A 10,759-nucleotide genomic window follows, 5' to 3' on the forward strand; every position below is an offset into this window, starting at 1 on the left:
CTGAGTCTGGCTTGTTTCCCATTATAAAAACAATTCAGGATAGTTTTAATTTGCATTTACATAATGCATAATGATTACGGATAGTGCATACTTAAACCTACTTACTGGTATTTTACAGTTATTCTTTTGAGAACTATACTTATTTTATTAGCCCATTTGTTGAATGACACTTTGTTTAATTCTTTTGTAAGTTCTTGTAAATGGCTGTAAATGTGGGTAAAGTCTAAAAAGGAGAACTAAAAAGGAGACCAAGAAAAGATTTTTAAAAATGGTGATTAGAAAGAACTGGCGGAAGCCATAGAATGCTGGAGGCTTGAAAAAGGGGGAAAAAACATGATAGGGAGAGGTTAGAAAATGACATCACTTGTAGCAGGGGTAGGTGTGTCAGTCAAGGAGAAGCTACCTTAATATTGCTTGAAAATGCCACAGTGTTATCTAATGCCTGGTCCTCCAAGTTAAAAACATGCTAGGGTCAGATGGAAGGGGACGAGGACCTCCCCTACCCGTGGACTTGGAGAGGGGCTTAGGAGGCAATGAAGGAGGAAGAATGGGATTGGGAAAGGAGGAGGGAGAGGGCTACAGCTGAGATACAAAGTGAATAAACTGTAATTAATATAAAAAATAAAAATTAAAAAAATATGGATCCTAGTCCTGCAAGTTGTCCTCTGACCTCTGCAAACACATCATTGTACGCTAAGGGTGTCTTTATATAATAGTTTTATATTGTGATTACAAACTGAAATGAGAGAGGTCATATTTAGATAAATAACTGTCTGCTAAAGTGAGAACGTGACTCTGGAAAGACTTTTACAAGGAGTTTAGAGTCTTTCAAAAGTGCTCTGACAGATGAAGACTGTCACAGCTCCCCAGCAAGCTCCTTGTCTCTGCTCTTCTGAGGCAAATTTGAAAACACCCCAGCTGTTCATTCTCCTTTCACAGAAATGTCAGCTGAGTTCTAGGGTTAAATGGGGGAGCCCTATTAGAAAGGTGACACCCTTACCATATGTGATCTTGCCTTGCCAGGAAAATGGCTTTCACATCTTACATGATCCCAGACTTCCATCTCATGATGCATACTTCTATATTTGGTTAAATTTTAATTTCTGAAAGAATTTTCCCCCATTCAGTGCAGTGAGAATCCACAATGAATGAGGATGCTATATTAACATTAACTTTACTTAAGGTAACATTCATACCAGAATATTCAAACATAATTTAAATAAAAAATATGTTATCGGACTAAGAAGATGGTTCACACCTCAATGCACAGTTGTTAATTTCTCGGGTGTGTTACTTAGTGTTCTCTAGTAGGACAGAACTGACTGAGGAATTTGTATTAAAAATGACTTATTCAGTTTTCTTATATGAGTCCAACAATGACTCATCACACTCCAGAGATGGAGAACTAGTCTCTGCTTAGTTCACAGGCTTGATGCCACAACAGTCCCAATGTGGAGCAGATGTCTGGAGGGCTCCAAGAAAGCCACCCATCATAAGTGCATTCAAGAAGTTTGAACCACCTAAGCTCCTATGTTTCCCAAACATGATAGCAGGAGGAGCAGCAGCAGCAACAGCAGCAGCAGCAGCAGCATCACCACCACCACCTTCACGTCACCACTAGCAACTAGCAGCAGTAGCAGCAGGACCACCAGCAGCAGGATCGCAGCAGCAGCAGCAGCAGCAGCATTAACATAGATGTAGTAGCACAGAAAAAGCACAGATAAGCAAGAATAATTAAAACAAAACAACACAAAACAAAACATTTTCTTGGAATCTCCTCACATCAGATCATGTCTCCGTCTCTATGGGGAGAATCCTTTCAGGACCTTTACAGACTTACCCAAAGTCATGTGTCTTAGTTGATTCCAGACCCAATTAAGTTGACTGCCCCCTTTCTTTCCGCCCAGTCCACCCAACCCAATCATACAGTTATCTCTCATGTTTTCCTCAGAGAAGGGGGAGGTTCCCCCGTGGGGCCAACATGCTCTGGCACACTAAGTTGCTGCTGGATTAGGTACATTCTCTCTCAAGGCAGCTAGTTAGGGAAACAAGACCCAAAGCAGGCTTCAGGGTCATAGAGGTCCCTCACTCCAGGTATTGGGGAACCCATATGAAGACCAAGCTGCACAACCACTACTTGGATGCAGAGAACCTAAGAGTAGTCCACGCATGCTCTTTGGTTGGTGGTTTAGTCTCTGTGAGCCCCCATGGGGGTGCTATTGACTCTATAGCTCTTGGGGAGTCTTTGAAGCCTCTGGTTCCCTCAATTATTCCCCCAACTCTTCCACAGGACTCTCCTAGCTCTGTCTAATGTGAGTTTTTGCATCAATTTCACCAGCTGCTGGGTAAAGCCTCTTAAAGGACTTATGCCAGGCTTCCATCTACAAGCATAGCAGAGTGACAGTAACAGCGTCAGGGATTGGTTCTCTCGCATGGGATGGGGCATGTCTCAAGTAGGGGCAATCTTTGGTTAGCCATTCCCTCAGTCAGTCTTTGGTTAGCCATTCCCTCAGTCTTTGCAAGGAACTACTCTTAAAACATGCTGAACAACGATTCCCCTGTGTTTAATTTTACTCTTCTTCACTTGACAGACGATTTGCACCTTAAGAATAAAAGTTTGATAGGTTAGCTAATAACAGTGATTCCTTCTTCCGGAGACCGCTAACTTGACTATGTCTTGGATGCTGGTTTGCTCTGTGGGAGATGGCTTCCAGGCAGGGAAAGTACTGGTTAATGTGATCATCCACAGTATGAGTGAACTTACATGTTTACCAGTTGAATAAAAACACGTAACTATTTCTTCATGAAAATTTCCTCCTACAACCCTTTGCAATCATATTTTACCCTTCCCTCTTCCTACCTTGAGCTTTTGGCATCTACTAATTGTTCTTTGTATCTTTAATTTTATCACTGAGAATATTAAGTTCTGTCATACTTGTGACTGAAATCGGCTGTATTTTTTTTTCCCACTAAGCATTATGCCTTTGCAATCCAACCAGGGCACTGCACATACAAATATTTTTTCTTTTAAAAAGTTTTATAATATATTCTATTATTTCTTATAGTAGTATGATTAATTTTTTACTTGCTGTAAAATATTTCTGGCTATATTTTTAAATATTACAAATAAGATTTTATAAACATTTCTGCTCATTTTTTCTTTTACTCTTTTTAATTGAAAGATTTTTTCGTACAATATGTTTTGATTATAGTTTCTTCTCCCCCAAATCCTCGAGATGCTCTACCCTCCTTCTCTTCAGAGGAAAAATTGCACATTTTCCATAATGAACACTCATTTTACATTTTTAACCTACCTGCAGTTTTAGAATAAAAGCCTTAAATATGTTCTGTATATCATTGAGACCTAAATTAGGCAGTGATACCATCCATTTTTTGTTTCAACTCTAAGTTAAAAGCTCAAGAAGAAGGTAGATAGTAGTATATTGATTATTCTACCCTGGGAAGGTATTGGAGAAGGGGACATAAAAAGAGATATGGAATGTGTGCAGTATGCATCCAGAACAGAGGGAAATGCTGACATTCTATAGTCCACTAAGGTAGTGATGGTTAATAACAGCCAGCTTTATATTTCAAAGTAGGCAATAGACCCCGTACCCAAGAATAGTCAGGCCACACGAAGTGGACTTGGTGAGCTATTAAGAGATAATGATAGATAGATAATAGATAGATGGATGATTCATAATAGACAGATAGATATGTTGATAGACAGACAGATAGAGAGACATATATTTATACATAATAGAAATAAAGAAATATTCATGAAATAGAGATGGAAATAGACATATAGAAAGATAGAGATAAAGGGATGCACATGAGATAGAAGTAGATAGAAACAGAGACAGAGGAAGAACACAAGGGAGGAGACCTCCAGCAGGAGTCAGAGGAGGGAAGCAGCAAGTGGATGTAATCTAAACAAATAGTCTTCACGTGTGAAATCCCAAAGACTAAATACAAACGTAAGCGGTAGAGAGGTAGATTTTGAATGTTTTAAATACAAAGAAATATTTCAGGCAGTGTATGTTCCAACTACCCCAATCTGGTCATTACATTTTATATGTAAATTAATTAACATGTGAACTGAAATAGTGCACTGTTTGTTCTCCCATAAATATGCATAATTGCCGAAGTGCTAATAAAAAAGTTAAAATGTACATTTAATGGGGAAAAGCTATGTATTTAAGGAATTATTTGCCTTTTCGTTCTTTCTCCTTTTTCCTGATTTCCAGACTTCTTGCATCATTTACTTTGTATTTCAACCAATGCCTGATCATTCTTTAATAGCATATCTTCCGCTGTTTTTTCATATGAGAATATCTTGATTTTCTCTTTAGTATGAGGAAAATTTTAGTTGGATGTAGAAACAGGAGTATATATAAGCATATTTTCTTGTATACATGTATGAAATTCTCACAATAAATTAAAGAATAAAAGACAATGATGTGTATGTGTGTGTATGTGTGTATGTGTATGAGTGTGTGTGTGTGTGTGTATGAGTGTGTGTGTGTGTATATGCAAAGGTATGTAGTAAAACCAAAGAAAATGAGACTATCAACTTGAGAGTAGGAGGGGCTGGGTGGTGCTGAAAGGAGAATAGCTGAGAGGGGCCAGAGGGAGGAAAATGGGAAAAAGTGACATAATTCTATTTCTGTTAAAAATATTAAACATTTAAAAAATAAACAGTAGAACTTTGAAATAATTCTTAAGAATTATTACATTCTTTCAGGATTTGGAAAATACAATGTTCTTCTCACAGGGCCTCCACAGTTTCTGACCAGAATCCACTACCATCCTACATTTTTTCCTTTTGCACATAGGGTATTTGGGTTAAGGAAGAACCCACCATGAAAGTAGTTCAAACAGTAAATGCTAGAGATATAGTAGAGTGAAATGGAGGAGGAAGGGAAGATGATTCTAGGCTATGAACTCAGGAACTGACTTTTGTGAGAGAGATGGGTTTAGTCTCAGCTTATGTGGAGCTGTAGAATGCAGCTTCAAATCTGAAGATTAGATTATTTAGTAACTTGTGGTTCCCATTGGTCAAGTATTGTCCTGGGAATTCTGATGTGTCTTGTACTTCCAGATTTGTGCATGCAGGAATACTGAGACATTCCATGCTCAGGACTGACAGCAGGAGACTGTGTGTAACCTTGGTAAAGTGTAAGAAACTTTTTGCTACAGTGATGATTGGATTACTGACATAGAAGATACTTGGCTGAACAATGTATTTTCAGCTTAGACTTTCTATACATATAAAGAAACTATACTCTCCAAGTTCCTGACGCTATCCTGGCTACCTTGGAATTCATTCAAGAAGTCTAAGAGTTCTTTCAACACCACCTTTCCCACTGCAGATGATCACAGAATGTACAAGTAAGGCTTTCATATAAAGTGATGTTGTATTTGCATGTAACTTCCAGTCATTTTCCCAAACATTTTAAGTCACATTTAGACTATTTATACTATATAATGCAGGGCAAACGCTACATAAATTATTGCTGTAACCTATAATTTGGAGAATAATGGCAAAAACAAAAAGCATTGTTTATGTGTTCAGAATGGAAGCAGTCACTGACCGCCTAACTACATGACTTCTATCCATAGATTCAGAATCCCTTGCTATGGCTCCAGGAGGCAGTTTGTACCCTGGAAAGTTTTTCTTGGATCTCAGTGCATATTATTGCCTTTCTAACCATGCAGTTGTCATGTTACAATCATAATCTCTCAGAGGGCAACTGAGTTCAAGTGGCCCTGTGTACTATCATCTCTCCTCTCTTCCAGTCTCTAAGGATTCACCTCCTTCCTGGGTCAGGCTGCTTCTAGTAGAAAGAACACATCTCATTCCATTCCCTTCCTGAACAACTTGAGCTTCTTCCTGTGTAGATTCTTTTGGTGAAAGATTGGAAAATCACTCTTGTATCCATCCAAGTCTTATGTAATAGTGACTCCAAACAAATAATTCAATATTGTTTGAAAGATTAATAAGAAAAATTATTCCCCTGGAATGTTGCATTTTAATAACTTTTAATTGTGTTGTAATTCCTTTCTAAATTTCCAGAGTCCATGCTAGAGGACTTATATTTGTGATTATTCATCTGTCAAGAATTTTCCCATGCCACACAAGGAACTGTCCACATAATCTATTTGTAAGTGCTTTTCTCTTGAGGCCATTTTCAAGACTGTACAACTGCCCAAAAATTTTGATAGATGAACTTATTCGCTCATAGCCAGGGTGAATGTTGGAATGTGCTATTTTTAGAGATAACATCACCAAATGGCAGCTATGATTGAATTATATTTTGGCTAAAATTGTGATTTTTTTTTTCATCAATTTATTTGGCTAAGGAGAATTTTCTTAATTCCTCTTTCCATATCATTAGGGGGATTGCAGCATCTGACTGCCAGAGCCCCTCCCAGTTAAAGGCGCTCTCAGTGTAAGAATTAATAGTCTTTCATTTCATACTTAGAAATGTCCAGAATGAGTCAATAAATTATTAACCGTAATCATCACCCTTGATTGTTGAATATGAAGCAGAAAATTGGAATTTTAAGTGTTTTGTGTGTGTGTGTGTGTAAAGCCCAAGTTGTTTATAAGACCATGTTTGAATGCAACATGCCTTGAGAATCTTTTTGAGCTCTGTTTGCCAGGAATTTCTGGCTTGCTGCAAGTCTTTATCAACCGTGTGTCCAGATGGTCATTTTCTTGGTTGCCCAGAGACAGGAGTTAAAACTTGTTTTTGCATGAGCACACAGTCTGTGGAAACAACTAGCGCAGAGCATTTTCCAGAAGATTCCATGAACAGAATGTTACCAAGTCCCAAATGCTCCAAAGGTTGGACAAAAATTTGGGGATCATTCTGTTCTATTTAAGTCAAAATTTTCCTATAATAATACCATTCAAGGGATGTATGGTAGTCTTGATGATGCACTGAGAAAGCTTAAAAAGAAAGCAATTATTTTCAGCCTGGTTTAAGATAGAAAAAAACTTTTGCTTATTTGTATCTGATTAAGAAAGTTGGCTGGGTCATTGATTAGAAGTAAAATTGAAATGTTCCTTACTTTTTAATTGAATTTTGTTACTTGTAAACTATGGGTATATTATGTAGAATCAGATTGTGTGGGAAATCCTGTAAGATTTTATAGAAAGAGTTTGAAGTAACGTGAAAGAACTAAAGCTTTTCGAAACACCTTAAACCCATACTTTTCTTTTCTTTTTTAAATTTATTTATTTATTTACTACAGTTTATTCACTTTGTATCCCAGCTTTAACCCCTTCCCTTGTACTCTCTCAATCTTACCCTCCCTCCCTCTTCTTCTCCTATGCCCCTCACCAAGTCCACTAACAGGGGTGGTCCTCTTCCCCTTCCATCTGATGCTAGTCTATCAGGTCTCATCAGTACTGGCTGCATTGTCTTTTTTCTGTGGCCTGGTAAGGCTGCTCCCCCCTCAGGGGAGCACCTGCTCCACCCCAGGGGGAGGTGATCAAAGAGTCAACCCCTGAGTTCATGTCAGAGATAACCCCTGTTTCCATTACTAGGAAACCCTCTTAGACACTGAACTGCCCTAAGCTACCTCCGTTCAAGGTTTCCAGGCCATCTCCATTAGTGGTCCATGGTTGAAGTATCAGCCTCAGAAAAGAACCCTGTGCCCAGATTTTTTGGTTCTGTAGCTCTCCTTGTGGAGCTCCTGTCCCCTGAAGGTCTTTCTATCTCCCCCTTCTTTCATAAGATTTCCAGCAGTCTGCCCAAACTTTGGCTGTGAGTTTCAGCATCTGCTTTGATATGCTGCTGAATAGAGTCTTGCAGAGGACCTCTGTGATAGGCTTCTGTCCTGTTCCCTGTTTTCTCCCTCTTCTGATGTCCATCCTGTTTGCCTTTCTGAATAAAAAGATTGAACATCTTACCCAGGGTCCTCCTTTTTTAATTAAATTTTTATTTTTTATATTAATTACAGTTTATTCACTTTATATCTCAGCTTTAGCCCCCTCCCTCACTCCTTCCCAATCTCACCCTCCCTCCCTTTTCTCCTCCCATGACTCAATCCAAGTCCACTGATAGGGGAGGCCCTCCTCTGTAAAGCAAAGGACACCGTCATCAAAACAAAGCGAACACTCTCAAATACTTTTTCAGTCCTAGGGATAATATTCAAATTTTAAAATCAGAAAAGACAAGAATATTTACTTATCAATGTTTTGGTGCCTTGTGTTTGGGTCAAGACAACTGGAAAGTGTGTTTTGAATTGTGAACATTTTACATGAATACAATTCAGTATGAACTATCCTGATGTCAACTTTTTGATTGGAAAATACATTTGAGTTTACCATAGCCATGCATCTTAAGATCTCTATATTGGTATAAAGTCTGTAAGTAAAGGAACTCAGGTTTCTAACTATTGTAAAACATCTGGAACCAAATATCCATAAAATTAAATGTAGAATGTATATTTATAATCAAACACCACATAAAATACAATCATAGTGAATTCTTTTCCTTGTAGTACATACTTTTCCCTCTTGTATTAGAACATAAATTATGTCTGATAATGTAACTTTTTACTCAGAAATCTATTTAAAGATGGTTATTAGTGAACATGGGTGAAAGGACATAAAATTCTCGTCATATATGTCTCATGGACTACTATGGTGACTTGGAAAACAGCCAATTAGAGAGAACTTCTTTGGATCATCAGCTGACATGGAGAGTGAGACCAAAAAGCTAATGTTTGTTTTACAATAGCAGGGGGTGACGGATGAGTTGATGAATGAAGAGAGTCTCAGTGCGGTATTGCTCTGTTCTGTACTGCAGTCACTGTTGTTCCAAGGGCCCCCACCAAGCCCTGGACTCTCAGAATTTACTGAGCACAGCAGTTCCTTGTCGTGGCCTAGAGTCCTCCTTGAGGGGATTTTAAGTAGTGTAATAAATCACTCCAGGGCAGGCCCCATGTCCAGGAGTAACTGGCTAACACAAAGTAAACTCCATTTGTATAGGAAGTGGAAGGAGGGGAGGCTTTTTGTTTCATTCCAGCATTTTTAGCTTATTGGTTTTTTACTTATTTTTCACATATAATCAAGTTGTTGGTCAAAAGGTCCTATGGGAATCTGCAAACAATACAAGATGTTGCCAAGACTATACGCAAACTGAAGGCAAGGCTCCATTGCTAAAAGCAATACCTACTCAACTCATTGAACATGGAGAAGTCAATTTGCTGCCTTCATAGAGCCTTAATTCTAATATATTTGGTGCAAGAAGGTGCTCTTCAGGCTACTGAAAGAAAATTGTAAACACCAACCTAACCATAAGCCCTTTGCCCTATAAGAATTGGTAGAGACAATGATGGCACAAAGTTTGTGAATAACCAATTTATACCTGATTTGACTTAAGGTCTACTTTACAAGGTAGAACCCATATCCAACAATGCCTGCATAGTCAAGAACCTGAGACTAGGTAGCGCAAGGACCTAGAGTAAAACCAAATACAACTGGTCTAAAATATAGCAATAAAATGACTCCTAATGACATTCTGCTATACTCATAGATCAGTGCCTTGTTCAGCCATAATCAGAAAAGTGTCTTCCTGTAGATTATGGGAACAAATGCAAAGATGCACAACCAGACCTTATGCAGAGAGTGAAAGACCTTGGAACGCTCAGCCTCATATTTCTTATCTTCCTCAAATCTCTCCTTTTGGGTTATAGGGAACCTTACAGAATAGGAGACAAAAAGGAGTGTAAGAGCCCAAGGAGGTGGAGGACACCAAGAAAACAAAGCCCTCTAAATCAAGATGTTCAGTGCACATATGAACTCACAGAGGGTAAGATAGCCTGCACAGGGCCTCTGTGTATCACTTCTAGTTCAGTGTTTTTTTGTGGGATTCCTGAGTGCACAAACAATTTGTGTACTTCCTCTAGGTCTCTTTTCCTTCTGTTTATTTTGCCCAATTTTGATGTATTTATTAATTTTTTATCTTACTATATTTTATCATTATCAATTGGAAGGTTTGTTGTTTTCTAATGAGAGGCAGAAAGAGAGTGGATCCCGATGAGGAAGGAGTTGGGGAAGAACTGAAAGGAGTAGAGGGATGGGAAACTGTAATAAGGATATAAAAAATATTTTTGAAAAACCTTATTTTCCAGAAGAAAACAAAGAAAAACAAAACATGTAATCCTCAAGCATGGCCCCATAGGGCAGAACCACATTAAATTCTTTTTACTGCACCATTAATTCTGCTTTGAGTGGATTTCAGGCTCAGTATGAAGGAGATGAACATGTAAGTCTTTTAGCTCGTCACTACAATCCCCCAGCTACCACCGACACTGTGAACATAATAGACATAATACACATTTTGTCAATGTGAAACATGAGTTACTGACAGAACTTCAAAATAAGTACTCTTTCTTTTAACTTCTTTTGAAATTTGGAAACTTGAACTCCTTGTCTTAGTCTGGCACTTGAAGTATGATTAATTGTCTTTACTCAGAATGTTTGTTCAAAATTGTTACTGCTATTAAAGCATTGCAAACACAAGCAGTTAGAAATCATTTGAAGAATTTTTTACAGTTGTTAATGAATCTTGATAATGAGTTTTGTGGTTATTTCATGCTTGTGGGTTTTTGAAAATGCCTGGTCTCTTCATACAAAAAAGAAGAATCTTGACTCATACCACTGTAGTTTTCCACCCTCTCTGCAAATGTTATTATTTTACTTCTACTTTATATATTTTAAATTTATTTTTATTAATGACAG

Source organism: Meriones unguiculatus, chromosome 4 (genome assembly GCF_030254825.1).
Source record: "Meriones unguiculatus strain TT.TT164.6M chromosome 4, Bangor_MerUng_6.1, whole genome shotgun sequence".
NCBI lineage: Eukaryota > Metazoa > Chordata > Mammalia > Rodentia > Muridae > Meriones > Meriones unguiculatus.